Source organism: Micromys minutus (assembly GCF_963924665.1).
Source record: "Micromys minutus genome assembly, chromosome: 10".
Taxonomy (NCBI): domain Eukaryota; kingdom Metazoa; phylum Chordata; class Mammalia; order Rodentia; family Muridae; genus Micromys; species Micromys minutus.
The window spans coordinates 34,692,286-34,698,285 of NC_137979.1; positions in this window are offsets into that span (position 1 = coordinate 34,692,286).

Genomic DNA, 6,000 nt, shown 5'->3' on the forward strand with positions numbered 1-6,000 from the left:
TTCCAATATCCAGATATCATGACTCCATTGCTGGGTGTTACTGGCAAGTTCTCAGGGCAGTTGTTTTGCTGTGTGTAAATAAAGGCTCGGGGTGCAGTGAGAAGACACTATGGGTTCAGGGACCAAACATAGGGCATTGGGCTATGTGGCAAGTACTTTTACCCACTGAACCGTCTCACCATCCCTACCTGTTCATTTCCTAGAAAATCAGGGATCCATTATCACTCAGAAGTACCTTTCTTGTAGGACACTGTGGGAGAATTATTCCTCAGGGTGCAGGGATCCTCTAGGCTTTGAGTAGAAGTGACTAAGCCCTGCAGTGTCCCAGCACAAGGTGCCGCTGAGCCTGGCTACCTTCAAGGGCCTTCTGGAGTGAGGCTTCTTTCCTTGGGATGCAAGAGAAGGGATAGAAGAGATCCTCGTCATTCCACCCAGCCCTAAAAGCATTCTAACCTGGGATCCTGGGTAAAGCTGAAGCCCAAATAGCATTCCGTGCCCTATGGCATTGGCAGTAACAGTAGTAACTGGCAATCATGCAGGAAGAGCAGTCTCCAGCTAGCCTGGCAACAGCAGCAGGACAGTTGTCAGAATGGGAATGAGGCAGCCACAGGAGGCTTGCTATGCTCTGCATACATGTACCCAGAATAGCTGAGCATGTGAGGAAGTGCGAGAGGGCTCCAAAACCACAATCCAGGGCAGACTCAAACCCTCATAGAAACACAACAGAGGAGGACCTGGCTCAGGGAATATCCCAAATTATCAGCTGGCCACTAGGCATAGGATGGTCTTAGGAAGCTTCACTTCAAAATTACTGTAAAATGGAAGAGGGTGGGAACGTTGTGTGCCAAGCAGGAAATGGAATCCATAGATTAAGTCAAGGTGCCAAGAAAGACATACAGTACCTGGGAAGTAGGAACAGAAAGATAAGGAATTCAAGGCTACTTTGGTTTCATGGCAAATTCAAGGGCAGCCTGAGCAATTTAAGAGTTGGTCTTAACCAATTAATAATAATAAACCACGTAACTAAGGGAAAATTGAAAACCTCTAATTACTAATATTAATGCCCTTCCCCTTTTTTTCAACTAAAACTGATACATTCAAAGAAAAACTCATCCTCAAAGGGGGAAAAAATCAAAAGAAATCTATGTGGGCACAGATGTTGGACCTACCAGAGACATCAAATCTATTAAAATATGACCAGGGTCTTGGAAATAAGCTCAATGACAGCAGATGTTTAACCCACACAAGGTGCTGCAATGTTCAACCCATGGTCACACACACAGAAAATCAATGAAAGAAAACCACATGTTAAGAATTAGAGGTGGCTTAGTAACTAAGAGCACCGATTGTTCTTACAGTGGTCCCGGGTTCAATACCCAGCACCCACATGGTGGCTTACAGCCACCATCTGCTAACTATGCCCAGGGTCTCTGACACCCTATTCTAGTCTCCATGGGCACCAAGGACACATGGTTGGTATACATGCAGCTGAAAACCAGTAAAAAGAATGTGTGGCAGTGCATTAGTCATTGGAAAATCTCAGTTGATTTGCACATTTTTAAAGTACACCCTAGTAGCTGGGTTTGCACCTGCAATTGAGCACCCAGGAGGCAGGGGCAGAAGAGTCACTGCACTGTGACTCTTCACAGAGGCCCTGTCTTAAACAAAAATAAGTCACTACAGTGCTGGTGTGCTATGATGTGGGCAGACCACTGAGAGCCAAAGAGTGTCAACTGAAGAGAGTGGTAGAACCATCAGTGTGAAGAACAGGGAAAATGGTGAATAAAAGAGCAAACAGCCTCGGATCCTAATGCAGCGGCCTGAGCATGCCACTGGGCCAGAGACAAGAAAGGGAGGAGCAGAGGGGGATTTGAATCAAGCTTTCCAATCAGAAGAAATTAACTTCCATAGTCAGGAAGTTCCAAAAGATGAGGCCCTAAGAATCATACAAGGGACGGCAAAGCACCCGCCCCCTTCACCAGGATGCAATAAGCTGATACTATGCAGGTAGGCAGCTCAGAATCCTAGGGATGTGGCGGGGCTGGAGAGATGGCACAGCACTGAGCAGTTGCTATTCTTCCAAGGACCTGAGTTTAGTTCCCAGCATCCTCATAGAGCAAGTCACAACTGACTACAATTCAAGCTCCTGGGGACCTGACAGCTTCTTTCGGCCTCCACAGGCACCTGGTGCATACGTGTGATACATACACATAGAAATTTAAGAAAGAAATCATTTTTAAAAGAAAAAGAGCCATAAGGATAGCAAAACTATCTCTAAAATAAGTGAAGGCTAAAAATAATAATCTACACCAGCAGGCCAGCCTGCAGAAGTTATTACAGTCAATCAGGAAAAGATGACTCCAAGTAGCAATACAAATCTACACAGAGATGTGCCCCAGGAAAGAGAAATAACATGGGCAATGCAAAAATCACGTATGCTCTCTTTTGGAACCACCAGCAGACCCACAGTTATGCTGGGTGTACCTGCCTGGCCAGGGAGATCTCAAGTTCAAAGCAACTTAGACTGCATATTGAGACTTTGTCTCAAAAATACGTACATACATACATACATACATAATCAGTAAAAGATTGGGCCAGCGAGATGGTTCCACAGAACCCACATGGTAGAAGGAGAGAACCAACACTAGCAAGTTGTCCTCTGATTGTCACACATGTCCATGGCACATGCTCCCCACACCCCACAAATGCAAAAACAGGGTTTTTAATTATACTTCATAACATAATACACATGACAATCACACAGAAGAGGAAGAGGAAAGCTGCACTTGAACCACGCTACTAGACTTTTCCAGAATTGTACCGATTTCTAGCCAGCAGACTATCTGTAAGACAACCATGAATCTAAGCTAATGTAAGTCACAAAAGCACATTTTATGTCCAGTGAGGGATCGATATCTAAAATATACAAAGAGCCCAACTGTAGCAACAAAGCCTGGTGACACTTTAATGTGAAATACTTAAACATCTATCAGAGAATACACTCGGGTGGCCGGCATCACTTCATGAAGAATAACAAAGCCACAGGCACATCAGGATGGCACATAAAGTGACAGGACTGTTGTGGGGGTAGAGCTTCCTGCACAGTGCCAGGTGTGAAAGGGGCTGCTGTAAAAATAGTTCCACAAAACCTTTCCCCTGCTTTATTTACTTGTGTGTTTGTCACACGTATACCACATGTATGCACGTGTCTGTGGAGGCCAGAAATGAGCATTGGATTCCCACCTCAAGCAGTGAACTATTCACCCTGAGTGCTGGGAACCGACTGTGGTCCTCTGGAAGAGCAAAGCACTCTCAGCCACTGAGCTACCCCTTCAGCTCCCATCAGAACCTTTTAAATAGCACTTCATATGATCCAGAGTCCACTCCTCATACATCTCCCCAAGAACTATATAGAGTGAGATAGAGAGTGAAATGGGGCCCTACACACACACACACACACACACACACACACACACACACACACACACATGAAATAAAGTAGCCCAGGGCTGGCTGGAATAAAAAGGTTTGGAGATGTTATAAAGTAATATATACTTTACCATTTCAAAATGCATAATTCAGTATACCACTTCATATCTTAACCACTCTATCTAGGACATATATACTATAGTGTGCTATAAAAAGGACATGCTACATAACACATAAAGCATTAAGGGAAGATCAAAACTCTGAAAAGTTATATCAAATTTGAGACCTTATTTACAGGTTCTAGTGGCTGAGTGCATACTCAAGGCCACTGACATTCTCCTCTGAAACCTCTTGGGCTAGCCCCCCTCCCAGTTCAAATCACCCTCATTCCACTGTCTTCCATGGGTCTACGAGTATGGCCCATTAACCCTGCTTAAGGTGTTCAACTGTTTTTCTAACCCAAAAGTTCCACAGTTCACATTCCTCCCAAAAACCAAAAAAAAAAAAAAAAAAAAAAAAAGCATAATCAGGCCTATGACAGCAATACCCCAGACCCTAGTGTTGACTTCTGTCTTAGGGCATCTAGTGCTGTGAAAAGACACTATGACCATAACATTTAATTGGGGCTGGGTTACAGCTTCAAAGATTATGGTGGGAACATGGCAGCCCTCAGATTTGATGATAGAGAAGTTGAGAATTCTACCTCTTGATTCAAATGCAGCAACAAGGCCACACCTCCTAATAGTGACATTCCCTGTGAGCTTGTGAGGATCATTTTTATTCAAAATATCACATTTCACTTCTCGTCCCCACAGGCTTGCTTGTAGGTATATCATAATGCAAAATACATTTAGTCCAACTTCAAAAGTTCCAACCTATAAAATAGTCTCAACACTGGGAAAGTCCAAAGTCTCTAAGAGAGCTTGGGGCTAGCATGGACTACATAATAACTTACAGGACAGTGGTATCTTGAGAAACCTTGGAGTGGGGGAGGGAGAGGGACAGACAAGACAAATGGACATTTATAACAAACACCTGTCCATCCTGGAGCTATACTAATCACATCTATCAGCACAGTCCCAAAATAGAAAAGACAAAAGAAATGATGGAGAAACAGACATGTGATGGTGGGTGCCCATGATCTGGTCATGTGAGGTCGGGGACAGGATGGAGAGAGAACTGAAGTCTACCCCATGCTACAAAGAGAGCTGCTGTCTATTAAAAATGAACCACAGGGGATGGAGAGATGGCTCAGTGATCAAGCTCTTGCTGTTCTCATAGAGGAGCTGGGCTTAGTTCCTAGTACCCACACAATGAGGCACAACCATCTGTAACTCCAGTTTCTGGGGATCAGATGCCCTCTTATGGCCTTTGTGTGTAGTGCATGCACTTAGTGCATAGACATATATGCTGATAAAACTCCCATACACAGAAAAAAATCAAAGTGAATTTTTAAAAAGGAAGAGAGAAGGAAAAGTCGTTTAACAATAGCATGTCTGGACCTGGAGCAATAGTTTAAACTCCTGTTGAAAACCAATACCCTACCCTGGAAAAAGAACATAAAGCCAAAAGCAATGGAAGGCAGGAGAAAAGTTGATGTGAATAGAAGAAAATGGTCCCAATAAATAAAAATCTACAAGGCCATGAGTCAGCTCTTTAAAAAACAAACAAAAAAGAAAAAGAAAAACAAAAAACAAAAAACAAAGACTTCCAAAATTAGGAACGAGAGACCTGAGAGATGGCTCTCTGTTAGGAACAGTGGCTCACATGCAGCCCGCAGCCTTCTGCAACTTGAAGTCCATTAACTAGATGAGGTCCAGTCCCCTCCTCTGATATCTAGACATGATGACAAATGACCCATGTGGGTAAAATACAGAAGCAACTGAAATGAGAGGGAAATGGGGACCAGCGTCCACACAGCAAGGACTGTAAGTCAGACAGCTTTAGAGGAAGACAGACCTGGCAGCTCAGACCTAGAGAAGAGCATGGGGCTCACATCACAGGAGGGAGGACACCTGGTTCATCCCATTAGGCCAGTGTGCTGGTACCAAAGCCACAGGAAAACCCCATCCATCCTGAACACAGACGTGAAAACCTTGGCAGCCAGACATGGTGGGGCAACTCTTTGATCCCAGGACTCAGGAGGCAGAAGCAGGCAAATCTCTGTGAGTTTGAGGCTGGCCCAGGCCACTCAGGGCCAGATGGTGAGGCCCAGTCTCAAACAATACAAAAATCTTAGTAAATATGAACAAATAGTCCAGTAATGTTCATTTTCCAAAGGTATAGCCCATAGTTAGCTACCATTTGTCTCAGGAGTACAAGATTAGTTTAACAGCCAAAACCGATGTAACACATCAAGTGCAGAAAGAACCCACTGGCCATATGGTGTCAGCAGATGCATTTGGAAATCCACCACCAATTCACATCACAAATTCTCAACAAATTGATACCGGCCTCATCCCGAGAAAGTGAGTCTATGCGGAAACCTCATGAGAGAAGCTGCTGATGCTCTGAGATGAAGGCAGGCCAGACTCCCACTCTTTCCACTCACGAGACTGCCTCAGGCTAAAG